Source organism: Carassius auratus, chromosome 21 (assembly GCF_003368295.1).
Source record: "Carassius auratus strain Wakin chromosome 21, ASM336829v1, whole genome shotgun sequence".
In the NCBI taxonomy this organism is placed as follows: Eukaryota; Metazoa; Chordata; class Actinopteri; order Cypriniformes; family Cyprinidae; genus Carassius; species Carassius auratus.
Window position 1 is genome coordinate 25816788 of NC_039263.1, and position 13090 is coordinate 25829877.

Here is a 13090-nt window from a genome sequence, read left to right on the forward strand (position 1 = left end):
TGTGTTACATTTGGATCGTTTCCAATATCTGTGTAGCTTGCTTATTATAGACTTACTCCACCTCTGATGCTGGACTGAGTCTAAAATGATAATGAAAGTGTACATCTGAAACCTTTTAAAAAAAACATACATATTTAAAGGCCTGTTTATACATATGAAGAATAAATATGACAGGTGAAATGAGCTTCTTATGTGTGAAACGAACATTGCAGTTTGCCCTTTCAGGTCCAAATAATGAAAAAACCTGAATTGTATTCTATAATTGTATTAAGATACGTAAAGTTAATGTGAATTTGATTTTCTGAACTCTTGCAATGCACATTTGAATGTGAAATCTGTCATTCAAATCCCAAACTGGACATAAAACTAAATGTTTTTGAGCCCCATATGCTTTTACATAACATAAAGTCTAAAAGTCTTATGTTGGGCCCCACTCTCCTACAGAATAAAATGAGTAACTGATAATAAACTGATCCCCCTGTCATTAGAGAATGTAGGAAAATGTTTGAACAAATATGTATTAATTGCAAATTATTTGCAAACCAAATGTAATTGCCCCTCATACTGTACGTGCACATACTATTCGAGTAAACGAATCAACTGATTAAATTTTTTTGATGCAAATTCATACACAATTTTAAATATTAACCTATTGAAGATTTTAGGCTATTGTTCCCTTTGTTCTCTTTATGAACTTAAATGCTTGCAGTTAAGTTCTTCTCTTATTTTATTGTTGTTTGCAATGTTGCAATGTAATTAACATATAAATAATATTATTTTGGTATTTTGCATCACAGATGTGTGTGTGTGTATGTGTGTGTGTGTATGTATACCAAATATCCCCACAAGGATAGTAAAACCTGACATTTTTTACATTTAGAGGACAATGAGGGTAAAAAATATAACAAGTAGAAAGTACTATTAACTATTAAATTTTTATCTGAAAATTTAACAACGCAAAAATGTTTAGGGTTAGGGGATAGAAAATATCATTTGGTCAGTAGAAAAGTAATTGAAGTCTATGGAAAGTCCCCTCAGTTCACAGAAACAAACACACGTGTGAGGGTGTGTGTGTGTGTGTGTGTGTGTGTGTGGGTGTGTGCTGGAGTGTGTGTGTGTGTGTGTGTGTGTGTGCGGGTGTGTGCTGGAGTGTGCGTGTGTGTGTGTGTGTGTGCGCGCACTGTGTGTGAGGGTGTGAGAGAGAGTGTGTGTGTGTGTGTGGATACTGGGTTTGATTCACATTCCTAAATATTTTCACACATAAACATTTGTCTCTTTAGTCTTCTTGTCTTCTCCCAGGAAGGAACATGTTGAAGCAGGTGATATGGACTTCACTCAGTGTTAGACCGTCTACTGTATCCAGAATTTTTCTCATTTTACTGGATGTGGCTGTTCTTTCTTTGCTGGTCTCTTGATAAATGTTATTGATCTACACATAGGGTTATGCTACAAATAAAAACATAGTTTCAGAACTCAAAACTAATCCCCAGGTTCAAAAAAAAAATTTTTCTACCCTTCTAAAATCTAAATATGAGATCATATGAACATTGAGGCATTTAGTTTTGTGTAGCAAAGCAATACTGAAACAATGAGGACATGAGGGTGAGCAAATGATGATGAGAGTTTATTTTGGCAGAATCATAATAAAAAAACATACAGTACATACGGTATACACAATCTTTACATATACACAATATATTTGAATATTTGTAAGGTAGGACCAATGAACATTCCCTGGGCATTAAAATAAAATAATTTATAACCAAATTATGAGCGATAGTGCAAATACAAATGAACAAGGATACAAATGAAAGATACTGTGCAGCATTCAGGTATGAAATACTACAACGATAAATTAAATATAGCTTAATCCTTATTAAAGGTATAAAGAAGTTAAGTCAAGATTGATGAAAAAGCATTTTTTTTTTTCACTAAACATTAAAGGTGCCATCTGTAATGTTTGGCAAAAAAAATCAGGTCATACTCCACATTCCATACCAGATGGGGGCAGTATGCCTCAATAAAGTGAATTGGTCTACTCTAGAGTAACAAACGAGAAACGGCATAGTCTCTATGCTCCTCCCCTACTTTCACAACAACACTACAGCCGTAGCCGAAGCCTAACTGTGCGTTCACACCGCCGGCGTCTAGAGCGTCATAAATCGCTCTGGCCGCTCTGCTCACGACGCTGCAGAAAGATTTGTGAGCGCTCAGACGCTCTGACGTAGATCAAATGCTTATTTTGTATTTAAAGCGGCCGCAAAGCAAACAAGCTTGTTGATCTCGTGCAGACTAACCACAAGGAGTTATAACCTCATTAAATATTGTTGTGGACGAAATATTAGGATCCTTTACTTAAAATGAACAATCTCAGACACCTTGGTCCACGTATCACTTTTAATTTATTTTTTATGTCCCTGTAGGCAAACAGGGACACATCATAGATTAATACAAATGCTAAACAGCAATAATCAACCTGTCCTTTATTCTGCTTGAGAACTAATGTGCCAACTCTCAAGCATTCACCGTGAGACACACGCAATTGACTCTTTTCACACGCTTTCACGCCACACATCAATTTTTTCGCGCACAGAAAAACCACAAAGCAAAGAGGACACAGAGACCAACAGACTAGACAGAGCAGGTTAGTTATGATACATAGGGCTGTGCAAAAAATCGAATGAGATTTTCATGCACCTCTCATCAGTAAAGACGCTCCTGTAATTAGAAGTAAATCACCAGCATGTGCATTCAGATCAGGGTTGCCAGGTTTTCACAACAAATCCTGCCCAGTTGCTTCTTAAAACTAGTCCAAAACTAGCCCAATCGCGTTTCCGGGAGGTTCCCCGATAAAAATTGCTTCCCGGGGTTAACATAATTTTTTGGGAAGGGTTTCCCTGGTAAAATTAGCATTTTAGGGGCTAAATATCACGTTATTGGTATTGGGATTGCTTCAAACCGCGGACATGAAAAACAACCGCAGACTTGGCAACACTGGTTCAGGTGGAGCGGCAGTAACTGCACAGAGCCTTAGTCTACCGACAACTAACACAAAATCGCTTTCAAAATCGACAAAGAATCGCCTGCGATTTTAACATCGATGTTGTGTAGATTGTCAGTGAATTATGGCTCTGTGTAGTAAATGCCAACCAGTGTTGCCAAGTCTGTGGGGGTTGTTTTTCATGTCCGCTGGTCACAGTGACCCCAATACAAATAACGTGATATTTAGCCCCTAAAATGCGAATTATACCAAGGCAACCCTGCTAAAAAAAACTATGTTTTAACCCCGGGAAGCAATGTTTTATCAGGGAACCTTCTGGAGGCGAGATTGGGCTAGTTTTGAGAAGCAACTGGGCAGGATTTGTTGTGAAAACCTGGCAATCCTTATCTGAACACATGTGCTGGAGATATACTCCTAATTACAGGAGCGTCTTTACTGATGAGATGTACATGAGTAAAGACATGCACAGCCCTATATAATAAAATGGGTAACGTTAAGTTATAGCTAGCTAATTAATCAAACGCAGCTACGGTTAGCCATCGCTAACATTAGCACGTTTATCGAACAGCCTTCGATACATTTCTATGTTATAACTTCCCGAAAACAAATACACAAACTTCTAGCGAAATACTAACAGCATCTTACTTGCAAATTCGGAGTCGAACCTCATTTCTTTAAGGTCCATCAGTTGTCTCCAGCGATTAAAAGCAGTGCCGATGTTCACTCTGGTATTCTTATCGGATTTGATTTGTGATTCCGAGCGCGGTTGTTTCCCTGTAGCGGGTGTTGGTCTCTTGCCAAGGGCTTCAGCTATCCTTTCGCTCTCTTCTCTGAACTGAAAGTAGTGGGCTGTACTTTCCACACGATTGACTCAGGTTCAGGTACGCCCTGCGAGTTATTCGTGTATTGCAGGTTGGCTGTTGGATATGTTGCCCGCATACCGCCTCCCATGGCCGAAACTGGTATTATAACACCTGTCGGGCCGGGGCTAGTAATGCTAATGCTAATTAAGGTTGATATCTCTGCAGCACTATAACTTGACATTTTTTTTTATGACATCATCGCCCTTATTTCTTCTCATTCTTTTGATGCGTGTAGGTCATGTTATGGATATTTTTACTTCAATTTCTGCATATGGCACCTTTAATGACACAAGACAGCAGCAGGTTTATAAAGCTGTTGTCTCTGGTTTTTCTCCCAACTAGTTACATTCAAGACATTTTATTGTAACTCAGTTAAGATCAGTTCAGTAATGTCTGATTTGTGCTCACTGTGTGTGCACAGAAAACACAGAAAACACTGTTAAATAACAAAAACAACAACGGAAAATAAAACACCTGTAAAAAAAATCAATATGGAAAACTCCTTTACAGTTAAGAGTAAACTGGCAAGACTTACATACTTTCTACTTTCTACATAAACGTTGATTTCTGAACCCAAGCTGCTGAAGAAGCTCCTGATTGGATAAAGCCAGGACTGGAAACAATTAACTATTTCAGCTCCATCTGAAGAAACATGAGCGATTCACAGAGTTTTGTCTGGTTGGTGTTCAGATGATCTGCTGGAGATATGAGCAACTGAAGATCAGCTAAACTCTCAGTAAGATTAAAGAAAAACATCTTCAATCATTTCAATCTTAGTCTTGAGTCTGTCTCTGTATATGAACTGCATCACTCACCTCGTCTTTGATTCTGATACATCGAGATAACTCTCTGGTCTGTCTGCATCATGAGAGACTGAAAACACAAAATAATACTGCTTTTAATTAGTCTATTTAGATTTTTAAAGCTGGATGAATTATTGCATGTTAGAAGAGACGAATGAAGACGATGACAACAAAAAAGTTAGTTGTTCTCGGTTTATCACAAACTGAACAAGTTTCTCCAATGACAGACAAAACACCACACTAAAAACTAAAAAGTGACTTAATATATGACTCTTTGTGATTTCTGTGCAAGTCCTAAATCTATTCATCAAGGATTCATCAGGACTATTAAATACTCACATTTCAGATCCAGAGGAGGTTGACTCATACTCCTCCTTTTAACAAGATTCTCCACATTTGCTGGTTTTGATCCGCTGGCTTGTGAATGTTCATCCCTCGTCCTCTCCATTTGTCTCTTCTAGTGTTCCCTTCTTTTCTGTGTTTTCCCAAACAAACTGCAGTAAATAAACTGCGGGGCATTGTTTTTTTTATTCTTCTTAACATTACATTAAAATACCAGTCTTTCTTGGTCTTTCAGATATCAACATCTAAACAATAAGTTTGTCGAACGGTCTCTGCATCCGTTTAAGAAGATGCTACAGCTTTACAAATCCTAAAAATAAAACTACAAAGCAATTATTAAACACAGTGAAACTTACGAATAAGCACCGTATTATTAGCTTTAAGATCCAAGATTAAAGCAATGTCCACAGAAACACACTTTTCGTCTAAATCCAGCAGAGCACTTCAACATTTAATCTGTGGGGAAAGAAGTGTACTCCCTCCTTTAATAGTAGACCTAGCCTACTCAATTTGGGACGTCCCATAACGTGATCTAGAACTATTTCTTAAAAATCTTTATCTGTTCAAGCGGGCGCATAACAATCCTGTTTTTTTAGGGTCTACGTGTTTTCCGGCGCGTAGTAAGCAGGTGCTGGCAGATCTTGTGAGCAGAGAGGAGTGAAGTGTGCCAAAAAAAAAGTTGAGAAGCGTGAAACTGTAGTCGTAAACATTCAGGGTCTTCAAATATATGTGTAGCTTTCTCATTACACTCAACATCTGAAAACCTAAGTGTGTAAATGTGAAACCTTTCATAATCCCCCATGCATGTAATCTATATGTTTATGAATGAATAAATATGGCAGGGAAAATGATTTCCTATCATTGTCAGAATCAAACATTGCAATTTTCACTTTCATACCCAAATAGATGAATGTAAAAACCTGAACTGGATTGCATTACATCAACAAGTTGTTTGATGTTAATTTTATTATCCGAATTCTTGATATAGATGTTTGAATGTGAATCTGTCATTCAAATCCCAAACTGCACATAAAACTAAAGTCAGAAAAATAAATTTTAAGTTACTCAGTACTCAAACACACACACACACAAATCATTAAATATAGGCTCCTGAAGAAGAGAAAGTAGCAAGCCTTGATTTTGCACTGCATTGTTTTTTCCAAACTGCATCATCTCAGGTTTCAGCTACCTTCAATAAAACAGACATGAGTTTGCTCTGAAATGAACTTCTGCTATCTAGTGGTTGAATGTGAAAATAACAGTTTGTTTAAGTCTAGATTTCATGTTCTTATCTTTGCTTATTTCAGGGCTTGTAAATAACTTAGCTTGCGGCCTCAATGCCTTGTTTAGTAAAATTATCTGCTGAAATCTATTGCAGAAACAGATATTCATACAAGTCCCTAAAGTCTTCAGTATGTTTGCAGACAAACTCGCTCTCAGGTGTTCACAGACATGCCCTTTGACCTTTCCAATATGGTGGACGGCTTACAGCGGCCCATAGAAACAGCTGTTATAATAATAAAGTATCTAACTATATATTATATATTAATCTGTGTTCTTCTAGATGTTGCCATTTGATTTAATTTCAACCATGAGAGTTTATGAGTCCATCATGGTTCACGAAACAACTCTCAACCTGCTGTTTATCAGACTGTGAGTAAATGTATTATTTATATAGCCTAAAACTAAATCTGACTACTTTTGTTGTCATAAATTTGACTTCTGACTATGAAAAATTACTTTATGATCCGGTTTGTTTTAGTGAACCTAAAACGCCTCTTAGCAGTCATAAATAAATCTTAAAATTATTCTATAGTTGTGACTTTATATTTTTTGCTTTCATTTGTATTTTTTTATTTGAATATTGAGAATGTTATATGTCGATTTTAGACCCAATGGAAGTGCAAGAGGACAGACAACACCGGTTTCAAAACCACATCATTTCACAAATGAAGAAGGAAATGAAGTCATTTCACAGACTCAAATGAATTTCACACAAAAACAAACTGGAGTCGACGGGTCTTTCACCCGTTCTGAGTTTGGAAAGAGCTACAGAGATAAACCTTATGAAACACATGAGAGTTCACACTGGAGAAAAGCTGTAGCAGTGCTCTTCACGTCTCATCATTTACAGGCCGCTCATATGAAAAAGCATGGTCCGAAGGCGTTTAACTAAACAAAGTTCACATTTAGATGCATGACTTACAAGTTATTTGACATTCAGATTAAGAAAAAGATGGAATTTGTTTGAATAAAGTAATCTAAGAGGGTGATTTGCTACGATTAGTGGTGAAGTTTGAATCTGTTGGAGATTGCTCAAGCTCTGTCACAACCACAGTAACATGATCTACACGATTCAGCTTTACTGATCATCAAACATTGGTTTTTACATTAAACAATCTTTTTCTTTTTATTCTGTTTTTGCTTAAAGGGATAGTTCACTCAAAAATGACAATTGTGTCATTATTAACTCACCCTCATTTTTTGGGTGAACTATCCCTTTAATGCATACTCCTGGTTCATCTAAGTCATTATTGCAAAATGTATGCATTCTTTACATCTTTTTATATTTGAGAAAAAAATGCATGTATTTTTGAAAAAAATAAATAAATACATTGTACCTGCAAGCACTCAATTCTTATTAATTTTTCAAATATAATTAAACAAATCCACACAAGCACAAAGGGAAGACAGATGTTTACTATTAGATGTAAAGCACATCTCACTGAGGCTTCTTTTTTATATAAAAAGTTATAAACAAATATAAAAATAAAAGAAGTACAATTGAGCGATATTACAATGAACAGTCAAAAATGTTTTAAGTTTCTTCAGGTTCTGAAACAAGTCAAATGAGGAGAACAACAAACAATGTGCAAAATGCTGGTGAAATGTTTTCTGGGTCTTTCAGATCAAACAGAGAAAAGCAAAAGGACAGAGATGCTTTAAAATACTGCAGATGATCTAGAGAGTTTAACACTCACATCAGGCCGAATTTCAGTAAACTGCTGCTGTCATTCACTTAAAACAACCTTACAGGGCTTAATAAATGTTAAAGGGATAGTCAGCCAAAAATAAAATCTGTCATGATTTACACACAGGTTCCAAACCTGAACACAAAAGAAATATTCAGAAGAATGTTAGTAACCAAACAGTTGCCGGCAGCCATTGACTTCCATGGTATTTTTGTCTATGGAAATCAATGGCTGTTTGGTTACCTGCATTCTTCAGAATATCTTCTTTTGTGTTTATGAGAAGAAAGAAACTCACACAGGTTTGGAACAACATGAGGATGAGTAAATGATGTCAGAAATGTTGTGCAACTCAAATGTGTCCAGCAGAGAGAGACGTGATCTAACATTATTGACAGATAACGGATGACTGATAAAGATGAAGATGAAGGAGCTGAAGAGCTCAAAACAAGCTTGATGAACTGAAGTGACCTAAAGAGAAAAAGAGAGCAATTATAATACACAAACTAGATTTGCAAAACAAACTTTATGTTTCTTTAGCGGTTGCTAGATTGTTCTTGGGTTGTTTACAATGCTTAAAAAACATTTCATTCTTATTTCAGTTCCACGCATCAGTTTTTTTCTCCTCTTCTAGACTATCTATCAGTCTCTCACCTCATCTGTGTCTGTCTCTAATTCACCAGAACGAAGCTCTTCAGGTCCGTCTGCATCCAGACACACTGGAATACATAAAAGAGTTGTCACACATTTTAAATGCAAAAAATATCATTTTTAAATGTGTGCTATACCTTGTGCTAAAAAGACCATAATAAAAGAGCCTGTAAGAAAAACCTGTTTAATGAGGCTTTGTTGTGACCGCTTACCTAATACAAACACCAACATGTTAAATGAACAGGAAATCGAAATGTAAGTTTGGGAGGAGTTTATTCTTACTTATAGATAGAAACTATCAGCTGTTTATCTTCTGCCTCCACAAGCCCCACCTTACTAGTAGTACTTTCTACTTGTCACCTTAACCACTGCTATATATTATATTAAGGCTTTTAGGTCTTTTTAAAATAATTTAGCTCTTGAGGAATATTTACTGAAATAAAAACTGTGACAACTAGCCAAGGCATTCATTTTCTGTAGCTAATAATAATGCAAAGTGGAAACAAACTACTCACAGTTTGGTTTTTGCTGCATGCTTTCTCTGCGAATATACTTCAGTTGACTTTTCTCTCGTGTTTCTTTGGACTCTGGGTCTTTTTCTCTGCTGTGCATTTTTTATTTAATGCACTTTTCTCTTTTCTCTGATACTGTGATCTGTCATATATCACTTTCCCTTCGCAATGTCCTCTAGAAATCAAATGCAATGATTTCCATGTGACTTAACTTTAACATCAACGATTTTTATTTAAGCGTGTAAACGTGGTATGTTAACAAACACATTAAGATGAAAGTATTTTATTTACCGTCTGATGACTGTAAAAAGTGATTTGATGAAGAGCAGAAACCTCCACGTCAGCTCTGTGTGAATAAAAATCCTGTAATATCACCCTGGTGAATGAAAAGATCAGAACAAGAGCTCCGAGAGAAGAAACACTGGGATAATGAAACAGTGAGATCTGCGGTGTCACTGTGATTTACACTCGTTCAGACTCCGCCCACGGACGCTTGTATGGAGTTAGAATTGTGTCTTTATTACATGCGAGAAAATAAAAGATCTGAGAGAAAAAAAAAAGTTTGAGAGAAAAAGTTATCACACTGATAGCAAAAAAACATTTCATGAGAGAAAAAAGAATATTTGAGAGAAAAAGTTTTCATGCCAATAGCAAAAAATAATAATATTTGAGACTAAAAAAAGTTTTGAGAGAAAGTATTTTCTCATAGAACATAAAAAAAATATACATTTGAAATTTTTTTAATTATTTCTGAGAAAAAAAATCTCTCTCAAAATACTTTGAAAAAAACTCTCAAATATATATTTTTTGCTATCAGTGTGAAAATATTTTCTCAAAAAAAAAAAAGTGTTTCTCTCGAAACGCTTTTCTTTGCTCTTGATGCAATTTCTTGCTCTCGTGTCAGGATTTTGCTTTCACTGTGAGAATTGTGTCATGGGCGGGGCCACGTTCCTATTGGCCAGTCGGGTGAGCATCGTCTTGTCTTGGGAGTCGAACTGAATCATTACACCATTGTTCGGTTCACCTGCATAGATGCCGCCTCTGCCTTATGGCTGGTTAAGTTGAGCACGGACACTACAATGTTTGGGTAAGATGATGACACACAGCTGGCTGAGCAAGTTCAGTATCACTGAAGATGAAACATTGAAAAATAGCACTCATATTCATGAATTTATGTGTATTATATTATTTGCTTGCTAATCGCCAGTGCTTTAAGTGGCCCAAAAGAGGTGCCGGTACTCTATTATAGCATATATATATATATATATATATATATATATATATATATATATATATATGTTTTTTTTATGACTCCCCTCATCCCCATTGTAAAAAGAAAAAAACATAAAAAAAACAATGACAGTTGTAACAGTGCATAAATCAGACCTTAACTCTAATGAGCTTAAACTTATTTTTGTTCACAGTGCCCGAACTGTCAATCACTCCTGTACGCGTGCATCACTGACTGTCCTCATCGCAGCTGCAGCAACTTGCGCTCTCTTCATCAAGCTTTAAAACAAAAAGGGGACAAAACGGTCGTATTGTCTTCGTGCATATGGATTAATTAGATAAATAAATAAATAAATTCGTGTCTAGCCGCCTACAGTATTTTTGTTTAGAACTTAGAGAAAAGATGCTGCAGCCAATGAGCAGCCAGCGGGGGCTGGTTGCAGGACGACTCAACCTCCGCAGACAGTTTTTAATGTTTATCAGACAATAACTACTCAAGATTTTGCTTTAGTATAATTTTCGGGACAATTAGGGCCAGATTCGGGATTCTGGACAACAGTTTAGATTTCGGGACTGTCCCGAATTTTTCGGGATGTCTGTTCACCCTTCCTGAAAGAGCTGCTGCATTACTTCATTAGCTTGCGTCTGCCCTTCAAAGATATCACACAGACTTGGTAAAGAGTCAGCAAGCGAGTCATCCGATTCTAACCGTGCTGTTCTTATAATAATCAGAGTCTGAAGCCAGGAAAGCATCAGTGTTGTTCGCTGACTTTGAATATCACAGAACTGAGCGAGCGCGTATCACACGTTTTCTCCGGCTACGTTGAGTTGTAATTGAGAGCGGGAAAAGCGACGCAATCGCATGCGCTTTTCACTAGTGAAACTCAAGGGTTTATGGGTAATGTAGTCTCCGCTCTCGGAGAGACGAATTATGAAGCTTGCATTGTGAAGGGCGCTCTGAAAGGCGGCAGCGCAGGCTAAAGATTAAAGCCTCTATTGAAACAGATGTCAAATATGATGATAGCAGATGATAGCAAAAAATATATATTTGAGAGTTTTTTTCAAAGTATTTTGAGAGAGATTTTTTTTCTCAGAAATAATTAAAAAAAATTCAAATGTATATTTTTTTTATGTTCTATGAGAAAATACTTTCTCTCAAAACTTTTTTTAGTCTCAAATATTATTATTTTTTGCTATTGGCATGAAAACTTTTTCTCTCAAATATTCTTTTTTCTCTCATGAAATGTTTTTTTGCTATCAGTGTGATAACTTTTTCTCTCAAACTTTTTTTTTTCTCTCAGATCTTTTATTTTCTCGCATGTAATAAAGACACAATTCTAACTCCATACGCTTGCGTCAACAATGAAACTGACAGAGGAAAAAATTAAATTGTAACTTCTCACTGACGATATGTCTTTAAAACATTGATCTGCAAGTAAAAAAAAAAGGTAAGCTATACATTTTCCGCCAGAATATGAAAATTTCATTTTACTCACAAACTCTAAACCACAACGCAATGCAGTGCAAAATATAAAATACAGGTGAAACACTTAAAAAAAAAAAAGACAATATTATAAATGCATAAACCACATCAGAAGTGAGACCCAGGTAAAATAAATACGTTCTAAGAACTCTATGCAAACGTTATTTCTGAATGTTTCTAGTTTCTGTTTGAATGAATCTAGTTTCTAGAATATTTTGAAAAGCCTAAGATTTTTCGATTATACGAACGTTCCATTTTATCATTTTGAAAACATTAGGCTATAGCATGCGAACGTCAATTTGGAATATTCTGTTTGATGAACAGCTGACTTTCCACTACTTAATTAATTGTATTATTTTAATTGAATGTATTTTATCTTTAACTATAGTTAACTATAGTTTTCCATGTTGTTCATGTCAGAACAACATGGGAACAACATTTGCATGGAAGTTTACTTCATATTCAGATCGTGTAAAATCAAAACATTCCTGCAATGCAGAATGATTGACAAACCATGACGTATATGTGGTTATCTGGTACATGTGCTTCAGAGAGGGTGCGGTTTAAATGTTGTAGGCCAACTGTTCAAGATTAGATTAATTGACGTGAAAAATACCAAGTCAAAGCTCTGATGTGGCAATGATATAGTGAGCAAACATGAATGACATGCTTGAGCTTCTTTGTCACCTTCTGCAGTAAAACTAAAATGATAAGACGATCATTTCTAAAATGATAAGACGATCATTTATGTCACTTTCTGCAGTAAAACTAGATCTCAGTTCTGCATTTGATCCCACTTGTCACACTAACTACTGGAGAGATTACATAAGTGGATTGGTCTTTCTGGTATAGCTTTAAAAGGGTTTGAATCATATCTTTCAGAATGCACACAATTTGTTTATTCTGGAGATTTCAAACTGTTCCATTGTGTCTCAGTCCCTCAAGGGTCGGTATTGGGTCCTAATTTTTTTTTTGGTAACACTTTAGAATAAGGTTCCATTAGTTAATGTTAGTTAATGTATTAATTAACATGAACAAACAATGAATAATACATTTATTACTGTATTTATTCATCTTCGTTAATGTTAGTTAATGAAAATACAGTTATTCATTGTTAGTTCATGGTAATTCACAGTGCATTAACTAATGTTAACAAGCACAACTTTTGATTTAAATAATGCATTAGTAAATGTTGAAATTAACATGAACTAAGACTTATAAATGCTGTAGAAGGAT

At 35.8% G+C, this 13090-nt stretch overlaps 1 long non-coding RNA gene across 2 annotated transcripts; it reads right to left on the reverse strand.

Annotated features, from left to right (window-relative positions):
- Positions 1-4452: 4452 nt before the first annotated feature.
- LOC113039112 (uncharacterized) lies at positions 4453-5559 on the reverse strand. 2 transcript variants are annotated; one of them, XR_003274865.1, is made up of 4 exons: positions 5366-5559; positions 5007-5175; positions 4680-4737; positions 4453-4562 (listed from the first exon to the last, which is right to left on the reverse strand). It is a non-coding gene; the product is annotated as an uncharacterized LOC113039112 (long non-coding RNA). The 2 variants fall into 2 exon arrangements; XR_003274864.1 differs by having other exon boundaries at positions 4458-4562; positions 5007-5142; positions 5366-5546.
- Positions 5560-13090: the final 7531 nt, after the last annotated feature.